At 44.9% G+C, this 23510-nt stretch overlaps 1 protein-coding gene and 1 long non-coding RNA gene across 2 annotated transcripts in view; one reads left to right on the top strand and one right to left on the bottom strand.

Moving 5' to 3' along the window:
- LOC118506084 (sodium channel protein Nach) overlaps window positions 1–23510 on the top strand; it is a 67644-nt gene that overhangs the window by 27444 nt on the left and 16690 nt on the right. The window lies entirely within an intron of this gene.
- On the bottom strand, window positions 5247–6120 carry LOC118506455. Its single transcript, XR_004905505.1, has 2 exons — window positions 5958–6120; window positions 5247–5889 (listed from the first exon to the last, which is right to left on the bottom strand). It is a non-coding gene; the product is annotated as an uncharacterized LOC118506455 (long non-coding RNA).

Genomic DNA, 23510 nt, shown 5'->3' with positions numbered 1-23510 from the left:
ATCTTGCCCCAAAGAAGAGCTTTGGGTGCCGGTCTTCTCCTGTGAAGATGCAGGTTTCGGATGCAAGATCCCAAAATCTCACAGCTTACCAGCGACCAGCTGTATGCTCTACCCACCAGATCGCAGTATTCCGATAGGGGGAAAAAAAAAGGTCTTGCGACTACTCGACACTTGAGGTTGTTATCGCTAGACTAGGTGTCAATTGGTGTGGAATTACAACGATTTGCTCTGGACACGCCAGTCCGCACCCTCGGAAGCTGTACTGTCTAGCTGTGTCCGTGTGTGTGTCTCACCCATTTTACCGATTATGAGCAGTGATTTAAGTGTGTCCGTTCCTATCCTTTTGTTGCTGCTGTTGCTTTCGTGTGGCCTTCCGTTTGCCGTGTTCTCACTCTGCCACTCTAATTGTTTGCTGTTGCATCGTCCAATATCGCCCAATACACGCTGTCCAAATCCAATCGCCAACCCGAAGCCACTTTCTTCAATGGGAAACCGAAATCCCTTTTTCGCCTCGGTTGACAATTATTGTTTTTGCTCTGGCTTGCCTTGTTGGGATTCTGCTCGTTGTATCGGTTTGTTTCTGCTTGTTTCTACTTGTTCACTCGTTTGGTCGATTTCTACTTTCTTGTCGTTTTCTTCATTCTCCCCCTCTCTCTCTCTCCTTCTTGTTACCTTCACTATTGCTCTACTTTATTTTCCCCCGGTGTCGGTTTGTTCGCTTCCCAGGGCCTTTTTATTTGTCTTTTGTCGTTTTTGTTTTACGACTTTTCAATTTACAACAAATGTTTCGGTGTTTTTTTTCTTTCGTTTCGTTTCATTTCGTCTCGGCACCTTGTGTGTGTGTGTGTGTTCCTTACCTTTTTTCACCTCTGAAGCTTCGCTGTTTTGCCGCTCGTACAAGGACCCCCTGGAATCCTTGCATCTCCCGTTAGGCCGATCGGTCAGCGTACACCAGAAGGAAGCGACGTCGTACACCATTATCACCATTGCGAACGGTGAGGTGTCAACGAGGCCGGGACCGTCTTTGCAGCAGCAAAGTTTTTTCCAGGGTCAGCTTAGATGTTCCCCGCTGATCCCCCATGGGAATCTGGAAGGTCCTTTGCGAAAGCCTTTTTGGAAGCGTCTTCGGACGGTTGCCGATGGCAGATGTGCGAATGCTGATGCTCCTCGTGTGCTAGTTTGATCTTTAGCACTTTAGCAACCTTTCTTCATTAAATGAAGTTATGATGGACGAACGAATGAGAGCTGGAGGGAGAGTTAGAGAGAAAAGGGAGAGAGCAAGTGATGGAGAGCGACACCTCACACAGCTGCAGTAGGTAAGGCCCTTTCCAATCGGTGACTGGGTTTGATGGCTCAATCACCCGGTAATTGGCAACCTTCAGGCACCCCTCGACCCTCACCATGGCAAAGGATAGCTTGCTGTGACTTCCACAACCAAGGGACTCGCCTCCCCGGGAGGCCAGTGGTCTGGGTGGCGTGAAGCAACCGAAGCGAACGGACGAAAGGAACACAATTTAACGCTTGTTACAGCAGCGCTTTCGGCCATACAATAGGGGTTCTGATTTGCCGATCCGGCTCTGGCCGGACAAACATCCGATTGCCCGCTCGCCGCCGACATCGATGCAACACGTGTATTGGAAAGACCCTTCAGAACCGACACCTACCAGTTGATCAGGCTCAATAGGTGAAAATTAGCGTGTCGGTCGCGCACGGACATGACGACATTTGACACCATTTTGACGTCAATTATCCACTCGTGTGCGGATTGTGGCGGATCTTCCCCTTTGAAAACTTCCCTTTATGGCGTTGGACAATACGTTTAACCGTAGGTAAAAAGCCCTATGATGCGCAGATGTTGTCGGTAAACGGTACCAAACAATTTGTAAATTGTATGTCTTCTCTGTGTCGCTATTCGGTCCGCCTACCGGGATCGAACGGCCTATCAAATATGAGTCTAGAGCGCAACACTTCCCCATGCGAACTAGTCTAGATATAGTCACTGGATCTGCCTAATGGTAGATAAACCTGGTGGTAAGCTGTCAATCAGCGAGTTCTAATAGATAGCGGAGATCCGGGAGGTGATATCTCGTAACAGAATATTCCTTGAAGAGCTAGAATAAATATCCACCAAAAGATTTAAACAAATATCGCTGGTCTTACTCTGAGCAAAACGCATACTTTCGTGCTTATCCAATGCTTGGGGTGTATGTGCTCTATTGAGGTCGTTAAGTCTCGTGTGGATTCGAATATCTAGGTCCTGCCATTACATCAGATAGACATCAGAATCTTGATTATGTTGTAGTTGAAATGTAGACTACAGAGGAAAACAAGAGAGTTGATAGGACTCAAGCTTAGTATATCTCTTTGGCACTATAACCTCACAAGAGGTGTCTTGCAATATATTCCCGGCTTCTTTGGCTCAGTACTCGCCGAAGTTAGAAAAGTTAAGTCAAGAAGCTATAGTTCTAAATTTGATTCATTTAGTCTCAGTACCATCCGCCAAACCAACGACCAGCCACTACTAGACTAACAAGGCATAATGTTGTGGAGATTCCCGATTGGACCTTGAAAGACTCCAACACTTTACCAATCTGTCTAAAAGTTGAGACGCTATATTTTCGTTCCAAATAAGAAGCCTTTGTTTGAACTTCAAAATTCTTTTGCTAAAGAATTGAAACGAACGCCATATTCATCAAGACACCCATCAAGACATTCTCGATAGCGCACATTCCCACAACCGCACACCGGTCGCAAGCGAATGTCGGCCACAAGCCACAAGATTGCGAGCAGTGACGAAAACCCCGAACTTCTTCGTCCATGGGCGCGAAAAAAAAACAGAATCGCCCGTGCGCGTTCGTCTTAGTCAGCCAGTCAGAAGCGGCCCTGGCCCGGTCTGCTGCCCGTCCGGTGTCCGCGTGCTTCCTTCTGGCTGGGTGATACAACCCGCGTTTTTCAGCTGCTCGTTCTTCGCTCGTCTCGCCTCGCCTACCTGCGGAGGTTTATTATCGTTTCCTTTTTATTTTTGCCTTGCGTGTGCCCTTTCACGTGCACTTTCGCCGCGGCGCGATTGGTCGGTTCGCTCATCGTGACCGCACCCTGCTATCGCCGCTACCATACCACACCACCTTCCTTTAATGATCCACCGCGCCATAATCACCGCACTGGATCGATTTCCTTCTGCGCTCGTTTGCACCGCGACCGCCTCACCGGTGGCGTTGATTTGATACGCGTTCTCCGAGGGGCGGGTGGGACCCCTTTTCGGGGTTTGTGTGTATTTTTATATCTCCCTGCTTTTTTTTTTCTTTCTTTTCTTTTCGTTGGTTGGTCTTTGCTGTGTGCCAAGCGTGTGCGTGTCTCGGGTGCGTGTGGTGAATCGACGGGGCCCTAGCGTCGTGCTTCAGCATTCGGCTGCCCGGCGTTATTTATCTTCGGAACCGCCCCATTTCGACACACCGAGGGCGTGTTCGAAAATGCCGAAGGATCCTGCTGCTGCTGTCGGCGCTGTACGTGGTGTGACCCTTTCATTCACTTACTGCTGCTGGTGCTGCTGAGGGTTCTGATTTTGTCGCAGTTCCTGTCCGCTTTTGATCGGCCTTTTTAGCTTCGGCGGGTGTTCTGCATGTCTCGTGTGCGTTTCATTTTGTTTCGTCCATGTCTTTGCATTTTAGTTTCTGTGACGTTTTTTTTTGCTTTTTCTCGGAGTATGATCTTCGGTGTTCAGATTGTAGATATTGGAAAATAGTTGAAAAAGAATTCTGTTAAGAAGGAGGAGTTGGTGTGATGTTAAATTAATGAAAGTCGATTAGTTATAGAATATTTTATAACAGAGCTTCGAAATTCTGATTGGTTGGTTGCTTTGAATATAGAGACGTTGAGTCATGTGAGTTCCATCGTCTCTTTGTTCGAATGTCTAAATATCGATGGTTATAAGACCAGATATTTGATAAGCTAATCTTATGAGCTCATTCAACATGTTCTAAGTACAACGCGTTAGTTGATAGGACTTAGCTCGTGACGGCCTCTAATCGACGAGATCTCTTCGTAGTTGAGACTTCTTAGACCATCTATACCAAACGGCATGTACAAGACTTCTAAGTCTACAAATTATGATCATAAGGACAAGTTTAAGATTCAGTTATCAATAGTCTGACCAGTTGATTAGGATGCTATAAATATAAATGAGGTGATTTGGTGGCCGAGATGACTTTTTCATACCGCCGAATCGGATATTGAATCTCACTCGGACAGTCCATTGTAAGCAGAACTGACTCTCCCGGTTGAACTAAGTCAAGCAAGCCAGTAATGACAGACTTAGATCTCTCGAGATTCTAGTTGCCATGATTGATGAGGAAAACGATTTTTTTTTTTGCAATAACTGTTTATGGCTCACAAGAGAAGAGGTTCACAAGATCTCAACATCTAAGAGCAAAACTTCGCGACGGTCCCAGAGCCACTGGACTCTTTCCAAAATTTTGATTTTGAAAATTTTGGAGAGGAAAATGATCAGAGAAAGTTGAACATGATAGAGGAACTGTTGCGATTCAGAAAACCCAGATAGGCTGGTAATGTCCTGAGAAAGACATCGAACAACCCAATGCTCGAGAAAGTCTTTTAAGGTCGCCCAGCGATATGGATAGAGCAGGCATGGTAGTCCCAAGCCGAGACGGAGTGATGACATTGATGTGTCCGTCAAAATGGCTGCGTTATTGGATTCGCTGACGACCGTGTGCGATTCAGCGGATTTCTGAGGCGCTTGAATGTCTACGTTACCTCTACTTATTTCAGAAAATGCTTAAATCTCTCTCACTTTTCAAAGTTTTTCGTGACAATAATAGAGTTCCTTAATCAGGAACAGTACTATTAGGCTGGAGTTCACTAGGCTACACTGAAAACTGGAGCCATGACGAACAGAAGCTAGGAATAAATCGCCCAAAATTCACCATGTGGTCTAAAACGTCCAGAACTCTTCAACAGAAAGACTGAAACATTTTTCTGCATCCATACTAGATACCCTTCTACATCTTGCCGACTCTAAATTCCTTGGGCTCACGTTTATCAGTTTGTCAGCCAAACCTCACCGTTCATCGCACTGTTGCGCTCTCGCTTGTGCACCGCGTATCCCAAAAATTATTAACCATATAATTTAATATCATCCAATAAGATCCCTCCCATGGCGGCCCCGATTGCCGGTGTCGGATGTTGTGGTTGACGTATTATCACCGTAAGTAACGTTATTAATGCTTCACTTCGGAACCCTCTCGGCACACACGATTTTTGTTGTTTCTTCTTCGGTTTCATCAACCCCGTTTTCGCTGTGTAGCAGGGGCCGCTGTGCGGTAAGGCGACAAGTAAGGAATATGGACGAAATCCGATGAAAGGAGCCCTGTCGCCGAAACGGACAGAATACGACGACGGCTGAGCGGCAAGTGTCAGATTTCGTCACAGGGTGGCGCCCGTTTCACACGTTGCACCGGCGACCGCTCAGCCAGGTTGTTCTGATTTTATTGAGCGTCCATGATTGGTTTGTTTACCGTGGCTCTTGCGTTTTTTTTCCCCCTTCTCGGCTGAGGTTCGGTTTGTTTGCTTTTTTGTTTCGTGCCCGGAGTACATCACTTGACATCGCAGCTGAAACTGTATCCTACCACACACCACCCGACAATGCCGTGAAAGTATGCGCATATATTAAGGCTCTATTGTCAGTGCAAATAACGGAAGGGAAACTCGGGGTTAGCTGGTTTGGACGGTTGGACAGTGTGTGTTGTGGCTGGACCACGAGCCTGCACTCCACCTTTGCCACGGTTCATACCGACCAACCACTTGACCAACGTTTACATCCCTTTCTGTAGTGCGTGTTACATGATTGGGGCAAGCTGAAATCGATGCACGTCTCTTGGAAAACAAATTGTTAATTAATTTGGACTTTCATCCGGGTTTTTTTTTTGTTAAATTTTGCTTACGTTTGTCAATACTATAGCTGCTGTACACAATGTTGAAGCGCAGAGGAACAATGCAACATCACAATATTGATAAACAATCGAGAAGTTAGTTGTGGATTCGTTTGTTTACAAGACCGTGAAACGTCAGTTGTACTGCTATAAGTGTTAAGATAGAATCTCCAATTACAGGGTTTTCCATCATATAATGAAACTTTTGAATAACTCGGTGGAATGTTTCAACTGGATAGTGGAATATTACAATTCCTTTGGGGAAAATTGCAATTATACAATGGAATGTTGGACAAAACGACTGAAAAATGATCTATCATTTCTACCATTTTGCATTGTTCTTATTTATCACTTAGTGCAAAGGGAAGTATTGCACAGTAATGTGCACCCGGGTAACAATTTAAGATTCCTTAAACGCTATGGACTCTTACCGTAAGGGAAGATTTGCAATATAGCTATAGAATTTTGTAATCAGCTGAGGAGTTTTTTTTTCCAACAGTGTATGGTCCAATGATAAAATAAGTAAGTATAATAAGTATAATGATAAAAAGTAATTAAATCGCTTGTTTACATCATCATGCTTTTAAGTCACATTCGGAGGGGTTTAACTTGGTAATAATTCGTGAATGCTGGTTTAATTACCATTTAAAATTCCACAGACGGTATTTAACGTGCCCCTCACTGTTTGCATGACTCCATTGAATGATTGCAAAGTTCTTCAGCTGCATTGCAATATTCCACTATTTTTGTATCAATGTTGTATGTAAAACAATGTTTATTCTTGAATATTCTAATAAAACAATTAAACAGCTCTCCTATAACTAGGAAGACCCACTCACTACTCACTCACTCGACTGTGTCATTCAATTTCTCAATTTCGATCTCTCTAACACGTCGAATCTATTGACTGGGCCAGAATTAACCGGCAAGTGGAGATATTATACGAGACCCATAATGGAATTCGGGAGACCCTCTAAATAGTCGAGGCTCCCAAGACCTCACAACCTGCTTACAGGAAAATATCCCTTGCGTTTCCTTCAAAACCTCAGAGCCTCAAGTACCTGCTTAGTATGCGTACATTCTGATCCATCCCTGTATGAAATATTAGTTTGTCAATAAATACTTCAAACCTTCAAATTCTATAAAAAAAAAGTTGTCCCATACCGCCAAGACGTGACAAATACTAGAGCAACCTTCTTCTTCTTCTTCTTTCTTGGCCCAACGACCTCTTAGGTAATACCTGCCATTTCTGGCTTACTAGACTTATTGTTACCGCATATATTTGGATAATCAGTCCTCACTATGAAGGAACCGGATCCGGATGAGATTTGAACCCGGTCCTGCCGTTTTGAAGACCGGCGCTGTTGTCGCATCTACCACCGGGCCACATCAACGACACAATCAGTATGGCTAATTTAATCATTAGAAGCAGCAATAGACAAGAAACTGTCAAAAATGAAAATCAATTCACGCAATTCCACCGAGCGGTGATCACCTGGTAGCGAAATGAAGAGAACGAATAGAGCTGCGAGACTTGGACTTTAGCCAGAACTTCGAATGGTCCTTAGAGTTGGATTATTGATACATTTACAGGGGTTTTCAGTTGATATGGCAATAGCATCCATTTTCATTGTATGCTCCTTAGGTGAAATGGTGAGCAAAACTAGTTGACATGAGAACGGCTTCAGAAAACTCATGAATCACTTTCGTGAAGTGACCAGCGCTCGATTACAATATTATCTGTTATCTTCACAATAAAAGGTAACTGCTGAGTTCCAATGTCATCGAGCTTCGTTTACCCATTTCATTGAAAGAGTTTATAAAAAAAAAGGATCGATGCCTTTACATTATCAACTGATCAACCCCTGTAAGATTAATGGTAGAGAATTGGTTGATCTACAGCCGCAAAGTACTCACCTGGATTTGCGTACATACATCATAACTGATGTTTCTTTATGCTCTCGGCTTAACAAAAATTTCATTCTCAGTCGACTTCTTACATGATTTAATAAACAAAAAAAACTGGTTAGCATCATAACGAGACATGATCAAACTATTTAGGTTCGGTGCAATCATGAGAAAACTTTGATAAAATAAGTCACCACTTACGAGTTTACTTTCCTGCTACGACGGCTTTCCTGCTAGGACGTGACATGAGCGAGCTGTACATACTGATCGAACGCACAATGGTTCGTTTGAAATGAATCATCGTGAAATAATGTTATGGCCGCAAAATCCAAGCATAAATTCCTTATACTTAACTTCAGATTGCAAAACGTTCATTGAGCGGATGCAGAAATGTTTACTGTTCAGCAATACCATTAAAAAAAGAAGCATGTTTAAACATGGTTGGACACCAACAAAATCCCCCGCTTTGTTTGAAAATTTGTCACAAAGTATTGCCTACGTGAATTGCAAAAAAAAAAATACCCGCACACGAAACGTGTAATCTATAGCCTGTGTCCATAGCTAAATTTAGCCAGATAACAGTCAGCAGCTCGCTCGAAATTGCCATCTAAATATTTACCGTTCAGGTAATACGCACGGTTTAGTACGGGCTTTACCCTTATCGGACAGCTGGCGCATACCACGATTTTAAGGGGGAAATCACCACAATTTACGAGGCGCAAACGGCTGATGTTTTATTGAGCTAGCTGTAAATCCCCCCGCAAAAAAAAAAAAAATAACCACGAACCCGAAAGGTTCGATCGGCTCATCTGCCCACTATCCACGCCATGTACAACTCTATTAGCGGCGTCCCGGTATCTGGTGTCGGCAGCAATTCGGTAAAGTGTTTTAAATTACTTCTAACGTTGCCAACCCATCCGACGGAGCAATCAAAGATCTTGCATCTATTCGCTGAGGTTTTTGGAGGTTTCCGGTGCGCCTGTAGATCGTCGAGATTAACCCGGCTACAAGCTGGACGTACAGGACCGCTGCCTGAGTCTCCGAACCCGAGGCTGGATCATCTCGGTCGAAGCGCTCAAACAAAAAAACAATAATTCTCGATAACCATCTTGAGCCAACCGGGCTCGCACCCACTAGACCAGCAGTGTGGGTCTCGCTCCTCGGAAACTTGACACCTTTCAAAAGATTTAAACAGTCAAGAATCGCCAGGAAAGAAAGCAGCAAGAACAAAAAAAGGAAGGTCCTACCAATATCCTACCGATCGACACATTTTTTTCCCCGCGGAGGATCGCTTGCGTTGTAGGCGGTAAGTGAAGCGTGCGTTTATTTGTACCGATTATCCTGGTCAGGTAATCATCGTCGTGCCGTTTGAGATGCATATGTTCCTCCTGGTGGTGGTTCCCTTTTTTGGCGGCCAGCAGTAGCATCCGGACTCCCTTGTAAGGCCGGAAGATTTGCTGTGGGTCAGGTTTCCGCCATTAGTTGAGCGATACGCGCCCGGTAAGCTTCGTTGTACCACGGTGAACTGCGTTCGGTTGCGATATGGGGCGCCAATTATCGCGTGTCAAGTTACCCGTCCGGGTCCGGGAAAATTCGACGAACCGCAAATTAGCTTCCGGCGGATCGGTTCGATCGGACGGACCCTTACTAACCGGCATTGGGGCCACTCTTGGCTTGCCGTATCAAGGTTGTCTACGATTTTCCCTCAAATTCTACGATCAGCGCCACTCGCCGGACGAATGTTGGTGATCTTTATCGCTTCGGTCGGCAGCATGTCCACCTTCTGGGACGTTCTGTGCGATCGACGAACAATACGGGCGAATGTCAGACGAAGATGAGCAAGATGTCCGTAGTGATGTAGTGACACAACGGTAGATGAAAGAGACTGGCTCAAAGCATTAACCAAGCGTTTATTATTTTTGATTTCTTCTTTCTTTGTGTGTGTGTCCCGATCTACGTGCGTGTCCCACAAACGGAGACCGTCAAAGAACGAACGACCGAAAATAGTAGTAAAAACGGCACCACACCCCACCCGTACCCTGGACAAGGAATCTGATAGAACAAATCTTTACCTTCGTTTCCATCCCGTGTGCCCAGGGTCCCGCTCGTTGGCTTCTTGTTTATATCTCTATTAGTAGATCTTCAGAACAGCCCAGCAGCGGAATGGGTGAGAACAGTGAACAGAGATAACGAGAGAGAGAGTGAGAGATCGCGAGAGAGAGAAAGAAGTTGGAGCGACAGTAGTATCAAGCGGTTAAGCAGATTAGGAAATCGACTGCTACAACAAAAGATTTTTAAGGGCCCGATGATGGGCGGAAAGGGACAGCGAAAATAATAAAACAAAACATCTAACCAAAGTGAGACACGAAACGAGCAACTTCACCGGCCGGGCAGGCAAAATAGAAATCAGATATGGAAAGAAAACTGAGGATAAAAAAAAAACAAAGATTGAAAAAAATGTCCAAAAGAACACAACACTTCACATCGTAAGAATGAAAGCAACGAGAGACAAACGGAGAAACAAAACAGAGAAGAAGAAAAAAAAACACCAAGGGAACAAAACAGCAGTACAAAAGGCACGGCAAGCGACACAATAATAAAACACTATCGTACAACCGAAGATGACGAGATGCAGCGTGTAAGTACAAGCATTTTTTGTTCTGTCCCACCTTACCGCCGATATCCACTCCGGGAAAAAAAGCTTCCCAACATGAGAGCGAGTGAGAACCCCCCCCCCCCCCCCCCCCCCCAAAAACAAAGATAAAATTTCATTATTCTGCTAACAAATTGAATAAATGAATCAAGGCAAGTGTCGTCCTGTGGGCCGGTCTAAAGCGTCCTAAAGCATTCCCGGTGGACCACCACCGCGGGCGTGCGTGGCGTCTTGTGTGAAGCCTTTTTTTTTGCTGCTCTATTTTAACTAACCACTCGCTTCTACCAAAACGTATTCCCCCCCCCCCTCCCGTTTCCCCCATTTTCTTCCCGGCGTAATTTACTGTGCTGAGATCCTGTGATACCTGCAGACGCCTTTCGCACCGTCAATGACAAAGGGTTTTTGTTGTTGTTAGTTTTGGAGAATGGAGAATGGCGTCTCGATGAAATAATGCTTAAAATAATAAACTTCACCTTTAATAAGCACCTTAACAAGGGGGCGAGAAAGAGAGTGATAGATTGGCAGGAAGATGTAATCACCGAGGTGTGAGGATATTGCGCGAGTTCGAGTGAGAAAGAGAACGCTGCCTGATGCAACCGATCGAGCCGGTGAGAGATCTCCGCCACGCCAGAAGTCGGTAAGACGTGTAAGTGCACAGTTTAACCGTGTGATAACTCAATTATGTGCTTAAGGCTCACTCTCTCTCTCTCTCTTGCCTCCTTTACAGCGACGGGGCTTTGCTGTTTGCTTTCGGACCCCGCCTAGGCTCGGTCTCTTGACGATCCTTTTACAGCGATTGAACAACCGCACCTCCGCACCAGGGACGGCCACCCGGTTTTGCCACTAAGCAGCGCGTACAGCTTCTTTTTGGCTTCACCTTTCACACCGGAATGCTCATTCTAAAATGCTGGTGCCGCTTATTATTGCCACCCTTATTGCACACACTTACTGATGCTCTTGTTTCGGACTTTCCCGCCGTACGACGTCACATGTACACGGTCATGTCGTTCCTTTTTTTTTAAATAGTTTTCCGTTTTTCCCTTACAAGGATTTTTGTTCCACTTGCTTTCGAGAAATTCTATTTCTCTTTTGCCGTCTTTCTTCACCGTGTCTGTGAGAACAAGCGCCTGTTCTATACTGTTGTGCACGTTTGATTTCGCTGCTTTTGATATTTTGGATCTGTCTGTTCTCTTTTTAACGTTTTATGCTATTCTCTAAGTTTCTTCTTTTGTTCGTATCCCCCAACATTGGCCCAAACGCCACCGAGATGTCGGCAACTTTGCCGTCCGTCCGCTGTCTTGTTAGCGTCGTCGTCGGGCGTTTACGTTGGGCCACCGTGTGGGTTCAACCGGCCGGCGGACTAGAATCGGTGTCCCCGACCAGTTTCGGGCCGCGCTCACGCTGTGCGCCAACAATCAAACCGCCTGGTGGTGAACAGCATGTGATCGGAACCCCCCCCCCCCCACCCCCCCGGCGTGTAGTTGGTTGTGTTGGGGGGGGCGCAACATTATGGTGTGTGGCCGGAGTGTCAAGCGCGCTACGTCACACGCCCGTCACACAGCAAGCGACGACTTCTGGGTGTCGTCGTGGGGAAGGTGTGCTCGCGTACCGTAAACACTCACACAACGCAAACCCGCAAACCGAGGGAGACGGTCAAATCATTAATTTTAATGGCTCCCGCACCATGTTTCCTTTGGGTTTGGAGGATACCGCCACGGAAGCGGTTCCCCCGATTCCGCGGGCATCTTTGTAATCTTCCTGGTTTGGGATATCCTCCAACCCCGACCGCACTTGGTCCAGCCTGCAATCGGAGAACAAATTATCGAACGGCACGCATTCGATGACCGTTTCCGAGGCGATTAATGGTAGCATTAATGCTTTTTTAATTAAGCCATTACTGAGCGTCCATTCCGCTGCGGTGCTTCGTGTTGGACGGCTGGGTGAGCTGTACGATGCTGTGCTGGAATCGATTTTCGTCGGCCTCTCCAGTAATGCACGTGTTTTTGGGCAGTGGCATCAAACGCTTATTTGAATTAGCGGAGGCTCCAAAACGTATATATCAGCAGCTAAATGGCAGATCCGAGACCGAGATCCCGAAGTTCCAGTCCTGTGTAACTGGGGCGTAAAATGAAGCGGTAGTTGAAGGGATGCTGGGGAGCTGGACCAGGGAGAAGCATTCTTTCGCGAATGTTTCTTGCGCTCCGGTCGCCACTAATGCCAACGGGGAGAAGAACAAAAAAAAAGCACGTGTGACCATCTTTTTCGGTACTGCGAGGCGGGAGGTCTCGGAGTTTTCTGCTCTCATCACTTTTACGCTTTTTCGCGGTTCTTTGACGTTACTTATGTTCTTTTGTTTTACTTTTTTGTTTTACATTATCCCCCCCCCCCACCTTCCTCCATTATCCTCCACCTCATTTACACTCGGCACGATTTTGTTTTATTTTATGGGTTTTCTCTCTCTCTCTCTCTCTCTCTCTCTCTCTGTTCACTTCTTATTTGTTTCGGTGTCAGCCAGGGCAGCTCTGTCTGCACTGTCGCGAACGGTGTGTGAGATGAGTTAGGAGCTAACGCGGGTAGGTACACCACCTATATTACCACACATTGCCATTGGTAACACGGTTGGGAAAAAGCTGATTCTCGATCGTGGTGGGCTGACAAAACTGTCGTAAACCGTTTGTCCGTGTCCTCCCATACGTGTGTCTTACCATATAACCCCTCTAATCCCAATGGCCGGGGGACGACGGAAGGAAGGGTTTGGATGGGTCCGACGGCACAACATAAGCAAATGGGAAGTTAATAGGAGAGACTTCATTAAAACAGGCGTTGCTGCTCGTGTTGGTCCATTTGTTTTGGTGTCGCTGTTGCAATAATCCGGTGTTGGAGCGTCATGGGGTACTGATGTAGTGTTCAGCTATTGGATAGGGAACTACTAACTGGACTCATCAGGGAGCTAGGAAATATCTTTTCAACTAACAGAAGCAATGCGATGAGGATGAGATTGGGAAGAGTTCTGGTACTTGCATGAGACATTAGCTCTGCTCAAATCTAACGAATCGTTCTTAGCCGTTCTGTAGTGGATACATAGCCCCGAATAATGTTTAACCTCCTGTATGTCCCGGGGATATGAGGATGGCCCGGTGGTAGATGCGACAGCGACGCCGGTCTTCACACGGCAGGACCGGGGTTCAAGTCTCATCGGGGCCGTATCCCTATGGCCGTGAGGGGTGATAATAAGCCAGAACTAGCAGGCAACGACCTTAAGAGGTCGTTAGGTCAAGAAAAAAGAAAAAGAAGTTTCCCAGGAGGAGTCTCACTACTATGTCGATATCTTTGATGCACAATGACCTCATAATTGTGCAATACATAAGACTCTCAGAGTGCCTGCAGGAGTGCTTATGTACCTCCGTATAGTCTGTTTACGCCGTCCAGAAGCAGGACAGAAGGGGCTCAAACTGAGCTGGAATGACGGCGTTGATACATTCGCTAGAATATTTTATTGGTAAACGACGGCGCTAGATCTTGGGTGATTTGAGTTGCTCTAAAGCCATTACATGCTGAAAAATACCTAAAACAGTAATCGCTTTTCTCCAGAACCATAGAAGCAGCAGAAAGCCAGAAATGGCAGGCCGAGACCTTTCGAGGATAGTCAGTCCTGCGCACGGGAAGAGCTTCTGGACTGGATTTGATCCCCAGTAATGCCATCGGAAGACTGGTGAAGAATATTGCTTGGCCACTGGACCAATCCACGATCCTCACTTACCTCTTCAAGATATTTGAAGGTCTAAAGACGTACTACAACCATGATCTCGGTTTCCCATTTTTGACTTTCGGTGACTTGCTGCAATCGCAGCTGGAAAGTCAGTCCTGCGCACGGGAAGAGCTTCTGGGCGGGATTCGATCCCCGTTCCTGCCGTAAATCCCGTATAATAGCAAGTTGTTATAGGAGCAACATTCACGCATAGAAAGCAAAGAGATCTCCCCGTCTTTATTCCTTTAAATTGTTCCTCAAGTTTCACAACTTAAATGTTGATTTAAATATTTATGTCTACAAGTCGCTCTATAAAATTGATTACATTCCAAGTTGGATATGGAGCCTTTGAGACCTCTTGCACTTATTCACTAATCGGGAGCCGATCATCAAAACTATGTAACGAAAAATCCCAGTCTCTTTTAATGTCCATAAGTTGCTAGATTAAATTTAATAGATTCCTGACATGGAGACTTTCAGATCTCTTTCACCTGCTAACTAGTCTGTTATTGTGCACGAACATCAGAACTAGCGAAGTAAAACAATAATTTACCTTCCATAGTCATTAGGATCTTTTGGAGTTTCGGCTCTGGACATTCAAGCCGCAAGTAGCTAGAGTCACAATGGAATCGCAGCAAAGTTCACTCCATATCTAGTAGGTGAGTAGATCTCGTGCAACTTCAACTCATCGCCAAGATTATAACCAAGACAAGACCTCAGTTCTAGTATTCTCAAATGTATGCACTCAATTGATAATTTTCAATAATTGATAAAGATCCGTATGACGGCCGTCTAAGCTGCTCGACTTCCATATTGTTTCATGATTAAGTTCAAAAGTACTCCACAGCTCTAGGTTAGCAAACTTCCCCAAAACTTTACCTAAAGCCTTACAAAAATTAATCTGACAGTTATGACAGCTTCCCATACAAATCACAAGGTAAACAATCGATTTTCCAAAAGCATTCCGACAGACTGGTAAACCATATCTTTCACCGTCCCGGCAAATCATTGTCGGAACAGTCCCGCTTCACGCGTCCAAGAGTAGCGTTTCGCCGGCAAGGTTTGTGGGGCGTCCAGAATATCCCCCGTTCAAACATTCTCCTTCATTCAGTAGTTTGGTGTTTCGTTGTGCTTTCGGACGCCTTTAAGCGCACCTTCTGTGTGTGTGTGTGTTTTTTTTTGCTTCACGTCTGCTTCACCCATTGCATGGGCACCGTCCCGGTGACAGACGGACGAAGACGAAGTCCTTGACTGTCTTCAGATTCAGATCTACCAAGCACGAGTTGGCATGCTGGGTTATGTCTTCCTTTGTTTTATTTCGCTTTTCTCGCACCGCACACACACACACACACGCCGAGCAATGTCACTGTTTTCTTTCCGGCTGGCCTTCGTTTGGTCGTTAGAGCTGATTTAGTTAGTTATCACTTCGTAAAAAACCAAAAAAAAAACATGACAAAAACAAAATCACATACAACCTAACGCTCAAAGAAGAACCCGGGGGAAACGGTGAACGAAGGTGGATGATGTTGAAAATGAAACGAGGGAAGAAAAAAAATTCCGGTGGTCCCAAAGCTTGACTCCTTTCGAGACCCTCCGACTCATCATCATCCCTTTTTGGCAGCGCTGCCAAGGGTTCTTTTGTGTTCTGCCCAATGTACGCCCCCGTTCCAGCCTCCGGATTTGTGTTCGTTCACCGCCAGAAGTCGACCAGGCGAACCTCCGGGGGGGGGGGAAAAAAAAAGACCAGAGAGAAAAAAAAAGAACCAAACATCTCCTATCTCTTCTGCTGTTTGGTTATTTTTTTTTCTTCTTCTGTTCACCTCACACACATTTACGATGCCGGGGTCAGTGTTGGGCGGCCGATGCTGCTAACTTTATGGTTGGTTACCTCTGTAAACAGGGGATCAATTAATTTGTAGCTTGTTGTTGGCTGTCGCTTTTATTTTGTATTTTTATTTTCTCCCACACATACACACACACACACTGCTTCTTGGCTTTTCAACACCCCCTCCCCTCCTCCCCCACCCCACCCTCCTCCGGGGGATGTACAAGCTGATGAGGTTCGGTGGACCTACACACACAGAGGTGTGTGGCAGCATTAGGCCGTTTGCGCCATAAAGAAAGCAAGCAATGAAACGACGGCCACCAACCAAAAACCGTTTATGCTAACAAACAGCGTGGTTACATTTTAATAACCGCCTCTCTGTCTCACATGCTAAGTAAATAAGTTTGTATTTGCTTGCCGGGCCGAGAATCTGACAGCTTGCAGTTAGGCACAGTTTTATGAGCTCGCAAATGCGCACAATCACATTATTCGTTTTAGCTCGGTAAACAAAAGCGCAAAAAGCCGAACGGAACGGAAGCAAAAACAGGCCAGGTAGTTGTGTAAACAGTATCAATCGTTCCATACGGTTAGATTAATACTGGCCCCTTTGTTCAGCCCTTTGCGCGGGGGCCCCAGCGACATAGCCCTCGTGGAAGGCTAATTGTTAAGGTCCCATTGCAAAGAAACACAAATTGATGGATCTGGAGCAAACGGGTAGGAACAACAACACATCGATGGTGAGTTGGCGATTCTCTGGACGTTCAAAAGATAATTCATAGTTGCAAGTTCCGAATTATGTGACAGTGTGCTACTAACTTTGCTCATTAGCAAACTTAAAGGCTGCATAGGATAGAGGTAGCGGTGGATCAAAGGAACCTTGGAGTCCCTGATCAGAGTTAGAAAGTTGGACAAACTCCACACATGAAATCTACTAATTGGACCAGAGTTAAAGCCCAAGTGAAGATGTTGAAGCGGAGGTCCCTCATGGAATTCGGGGCTTGCTTAGTTCGCCTAGGACCGCATAGTCTTCTTACGGGAAGATCTGCTTCGAAGTCGAAATAAACGGGAGTTTGACAGCTTGGAGCTGCCAAAAAAGTCATCAGCACCATTTTGAATCTATTTTTTGACGTTGAGATGAGAAGGATCATTACAACCTCTAGAGGTCTCAGCATGCCAGTTACTTACTTCCTTGACTTGTTTTTCACCCATATAGCTGGATAGGCAGTTCTGATAGGATTTGATGCCGTATCCGCCTCAAGTCTCAAGCAGTAGAATGTACGTAAGGAACGTCGTAACTATACATGGAAGTAATGAGAGATGTTGCTAAACCCGTTCTCACGGCAATCTGCCATTTTCCTACTGGATGCAACGACCTCCATCTTCTTCTTCTTCTCACTTGGCACTACAACCTCGACAGGTCTAGGCCTGCCACTTCTGGCTTTCTGTGAAGACTGGCGCCATTATCGCCTCGGCCACCGGACCGCCCTCTATCTTATTTAGTCGTTAACTGAAAATAATCTATTTTCTCATCAGACAACATCACGCTGACGCACTAAATTTGATACTTATTATATTAGTTTCGCCAAAACACTGATCGAATGCCCTGGTGCCGCCCAAGTTGAAGACCAGGTTTTGATCCTAAACAAATCGTTAACTTGTTAATATCCCACCGCAGACTACTGGCTCTACAATCCCATAGAATAACAATCAAAAAGAACACGGTTCAAGAACTGACGGGATGTTGCTTACGATATAGACCATCGCTAACACCAGGATTATGAATTTGAAGCACAGAATTCGGATGTTAGAACCCGCATGGGAATCGATACCTGGTCAACAAAGAAAGATTAAAAATACGTCTCCCGAAGTTGAAGATCAAGTATAGATCGCCAAGGTGTGTAAAGTAAGCATCTGTCGATTTTCTTATTATCAGTTCCCAATTTTCTAATGATCGGCCAAGTCAATTTGTCCCCAGTTTAGTAAATTAGTTACTTGGGAACGGACAACATCAGAAGAGCCCTTTTTTTTACTTGACCTAACGACCTCTTAATCCTAAGGTCATGATACCTGCCATTTCTGGCTTACTAGACTTATTGATAGTCAGTATTCACTATGGAGAAACGACCCAGATGGGATGTGAACCCGGGTCCTGCTTTGTGAAGACCTCGCGCCGATTTCCTATCCACCACCAGGCCGCCCAACAGAACTGAGCATACTTAGCAGTTCTGGAAAAAGTGTACTTTGCTTTGTTCAAGTTCGCCATCAAAACTACTAGACTACTTCAATTTTTTATACATCTGAAAGAGTTACGGACGTCACTCTCCTTTCATATTCTAACCAAATCTTTAGCAAAACGTGAACAGATCACTACCAAAGCGTTCTTCCCCGGAGTTGCGGACACGATTCTTAAGAAGCCCAAATTCAAACCGCTTTTAATCAGAGATGAGTCCTCTGTGTATTTGCCTGGTTCTATTCTCATTGGGGCAGTCCGGTGGAGATCGTGGTGACAGTGGCTTCCGAGTTCAAAGCCCATCCAGATCGCCTCCCCCTGCGCTGGAGACTATTAAGCGACGTGGGATCATTAAGTCTAGTAATGGCCAGAAATGGTAGGCATGACATTAGAGGTCACTGAGATCTAAATCCAGCCAAGGTCGCGCCTCGTACTTCACATCCTGAAGTCTATAGATTCTATTTCCTAGATTTCTCATGTTCCTTCAAAATTCTTCGTCGAATGGAGATCCACCCGGAAGTGGTGAAATTCCTTGCTCAAAATCCTGTCAAAATCCAAAATCTTCCAAAAAAACTGCTCAGGAACAAAGTTCAACTTCCATATCCGCTCACAGGTACGTCTAGTCCGTCAAGCGTGCCTTAACCGTCCAAACGTTTCCCAAGCTTTATCTTTCGCACACCACGCGAATCGTGTAAATACCGATAAATTCATGCCTCAGTATCAGTTACCAATGGGGGCACATATTTCGGTGTGATGAACATGAGCATGAACACGGCCGGTTGTGATAGTGATGCTGCCTGCCTGCCTGATGAGGATGTTTAGTTTCGGTGCGCCTGTTTTATTTTCTTTTCCTCCTGGTTTTTTTTGTTGTTGTTGTGCTTTGGTCCGCTGCGATTCGATTCGGGGTGGTTTGTGCACCGTTTTTTTGTTACCTTATTTCCTCCGTTTGACCATCGTCTATTCCCGTTCGCCTTCTTGCCGGTCTTCCAGCTCGCTTCTGCCGGTCCCTTGAGATTGTCGTTCTTAAATGAATCAATGAAAATTCGTCGATAATTGATTTGTAGTTATTTGTTTATTTCTCTTGCCTTTCCCTCTTCTCTTTTTGTAGTGTTTGCCTTTGCTCTTTTTTCAACAAAGTTTTTCGTCTCCTTAGGGCCTTTTCTTCCCGTTGTTTTTTTTTTTAACCTTCTTTCATGTCTATCGTCATTGCCTTTGTGGAACGTTCTGCCTTGTTGCTTTTGCAGCGATTCCTTCTGATGGCGTCCAGTTGTCAGGTTCGATTGCTCAGCGCCAGCGAATCAATCAATCTAAACAAATGTGTACTACCCGTGTGTGCGTGTGTGTTTTCGATCGCTCGAGCGATTGATCGATGATGTGTGGTCGTCACGGTGGTGAGTCACGCGAAGAGTCCGGAGTCGACGTCGCACCCTCCGGGGGGAGACCCGCAAACATAGCGCACCGACCACAGCGATCCCGATCCGGGCAAGTGGATAACGCGACCCGAGCTAGAAGTAGATTAATGTCCACGGAATGCTGTAGCAAGCCGATCTCGGTCTGCAGATAAATGAGCGCACGGACCGAGACAAACGATGACACGGAACTGACGCGAGGACTCTTCGGAATCAGTAAATGAGGACCTCGCTACTTGGCCGTGTGGGTTCCTTCTGCTTGCCTTAATAGATATAACTAGGCAATACTGCAGCAGCACTGACCATTAATTGTACGGTAATAGTACCAGCTCGGTGCAACTAGCGGGTCAAAACCATTATCATCCGACCGTCAGCATCTAACGCTTCCCTTCCCCGGTAGTTGCATCCCTTCGCAAAAACAAAAATCAGCTCAGAACGGCATCCATGGGAAAGCGATGGGAAACCTTGTGCTAAACACTTAAATTAGCATCTTTTGAGGACATCCATCAACGGCCTGCGGGCGGCCGGACCACCGAAAAGAAATGACACATCGCACGCAACGTGGCGCAATTCCGGTGGCAGACAGCAACCCGACGAAGCACGACGTCAAAAGAGGATGCAGGCAAATTACAACGCCGCCACAACCGACGATGTTGGATTTTTTTTTTCATTTTTGCAAGACCAAAATAAACCCGATAACACGCCGAAGAAAGCATACAACGCGATGCATAACCTCAGCAAATAAATAAATAAAGGATGCCAAAGGGGGGGGGGGGGGGCCCGAGCGAAAAGGCGACGAAAAAAAAAGAAAATCACCAATCACCAGCGTGATGGGGTTGGGGGTCGGTGTGTGCGTGTCGGTGAAATGTTAGTTTAACGTTTTCAAAAGTGTAATGTAATTAAGATCGACATAATCACATCGAAATTACTGCCTAACACGCGCTCCCTCACCAACGGCGGAGCGCAGCGGAATAATGGTGCATCGCTGGAAGAAAGGAAGAAAAAGAAAATGGAAGGAAGGAATGGCAAAGCATAAATGCAGCATGCCCACTCGCCTGCAATGAGGGGATGCAGGACGGGGTGATATGGGGAGCGGAAGGTGCAACAGGCGGACCAAGAATAGCACAGCACAGCAGAGTGGTAATTATCGCACTCGGTCGCTCGGATGACACAGAAGGGCAGAGGAAACTGAGGGGGAGGAGCGGGCTGGGGGAGGGGGAAACATGGAAGGTGTACACGGGACGTGTTTATGGAAAATTATCTGCGACTAATTGAAATAATGAGTCGCCCTGGTTGGGTTGGAACTTGCCCGCCTCAAAGGACCCTCGGTTCGGTCCCGGGGCGCCCGCAACTGGGGCGAGAAAAGCGTTCCGAGAAGCGTGCGACCGGCTCTGTCCACGCCGGCCACGGTCCAGTGTGTGTGTGTGATGCGCTAACGAGGGAGCGCGGGACCAGTGTCAGGATTAGCTATAATAGATCTGTTAAGGCGGATGCAGTAAAATAAATGTTAATGAAACAAAAAACAAAATTAGTTTTTTTGCGATGTGATCGTTTGAGAGAAGTGAACAACTTTTTTTGCAAATTTTTTTTACAAGTCAAACAATTGGAAGGAAGATTGTGATTATTCAATTACGATTTTACCGATTTTCTGATTGCCCATCAAAATAAATTTAAACTTCAAGTTTTTTTTATAGAAATATTAAAACCAAACAAAAATATGTGAGCCAAGTAGCGTTAAGGTAAATAAGAAACGTAAGTAATGGTAATAAAAAAGGTCAACACGGCGTCAAGCCGTCTAATTCGAAATATAAATATAAATAAATAAACAAATAATGGTAATAAAGATAAAGATAAAGATAAAGAGCAATAAAACCGAATTTTATCAACAGTTTGAAAAGCAGCACAGCACAGCGCAGGAAAACCAAAAAAGTAAACACCATAAAAAGAAAAGTAAATATAAATGCATTAAAAAGTGAAAAAACAGTAGAGCACTAGCAAAAACTACTATCTATTCCCAACTTTCTGTAAAACAAGTAGAATCCAGTAACAACAAAAACTAAAAAAAGATAAACATTAAAACAAAAAGGATGGTGAAAACAACAAAAGAACAAATAAACAGTACAAAAAAGGAAACAAAATAAAATAAAAGGTTCAGTCGTAACTTTTAAAATTTTATACAAAAATAAACCTAAAGTGTTAAAAAGGAAAAACAAAGTTAAAATAAATTAAACAGTACAGCGGATGATCAGGTAGCTCTTAATTGAATAAAAAATAAAATAATAGGAATAATTAAAAAAAAAAAAAACAAAAAAACCAAAATTTCAAAAAACAGATGATATTGATTAGCCGTTGATATTCCACGCACTTACCCGAGCGCTGAAAGGACGTGTACAATATCAACGGCTACTATGACAATATCATCTGAGGACATCACAATAAAAGGTATTTGATTTCCCTGTCATCCGAAGCCGTTTCCATATCAACTAGCTTTGTTTGCCATTCCATCGTTCCATCGTTCCAATAGCCTGCTATAAAAATGGATGCTATTGTCTTATCAACTGAAAATCCCCTGTATATTTTGTTCTAGTTTCCATCATACTAATTATTTTAGTTTTATTTTTCTTAAACCATTGCTTTCTTTGTGGTTATCTTTTGTTTTTGTTTCTCAAAATATTTGATCTCTTTAACACTAATCTTCGCTTCCTCATTTACTTACACGGTTTTTCTGTTGATAATGTAAAAGCATCGATCCTTTTTGTAAGCTTTTAACATGAAATGGTAAACAACCTTTTATTGTGTAGACTAGATGATATTGTAATCGAAGCCGAAGATATTGTGCGGGCTGGGATTTTACACTATCAACCGAAAAACCCTGCATTATTCTTGAAAGTATTATATATTTTTGTCATTTGCTCTCAGGATTCAGCTACTTATTTTTTGTAAGCTATTTAGGTAGTAATTGCTGTCTCATTTGCTTCTGTATTTCTTCTTTCCTCTTTTTTCTTATCTCCTTTAGTTTGCATGTCTTCAAATACTAAATCATCATCGGTGACTGACAGACATCAGCACGGATTTAGTCACTTATTAGTTTTTAAATTATCTATAAATAACAACTTAGCCCGTGCAAACTAATCTGCACTTCCTAGCGCATGATCGAGCGCAAATCATTGTGACATAATTGCAGACAGAAGAAAAAACAAATCGAGCTACATCGATCGGCCGCTAGGTAAGAAAGCGCTCTGCGCAGGGTTTTCGGTTCGGTATGGACGCCTGCTATATGACGAAATGGATCTAGGTGTCGGCATCAAGTGTGAAATCCGGCCCGCTGAAATGGAACTGACGTTATTATTCTTTTCCGCCATTCCTTTCACGGTCGCTATGACCGTTTCCTCCTTCCGACCCCGATCTCGCTCCCGCGGGTAGGGTATATGTTTTGCAAATTGTTTTATGTTTTGCAAATTGGGTTAATAAACAGGTACGAAAACGACCACTGGTCGGTTAAATGCGATCCCGACTGGCGCGACCGGAGCGAAGCGAAAAAAATAAAATAAACGGGGTGCGAAAACGGTGTAGAAGAGAACCTCCAATTCTCGAAACACGACCACTGCAAAGGGGGAGAGGGGAGGGGATGGGAAGAAGGACTGGAACCACTGGAAGAACTAAAACAAAAAAGAAAGACCCCATCGGCGGAAAGCGATGGCAGCAGCAGCGCCCTCGGCAGACGGAAGGAGACGCCAACGTCCACAAACACTTATATTGGATAAATATGCTGATGACAGGCCACCGCCGGTG

This window comes from Anopheles stephensi, chromosome X, assembly GCF_013141755.1.
Source record: "Anopheles stephensi strain Indian chromosome X, UCI_ANSTEP_V1.0, whole genome shotgun sequence".
NCBI classification, from domain to species: Eukaryota; Metazoa; Arthropoda; class Insecta; order Diptera; family Culicidae; genus Anopheles; species Anopheles stephensi.
The sequence above is the reverse complement of the archived record's forward strand: the minus strand, read 5'-3'. Positions and strand labels throughout refer to the sequence as shown.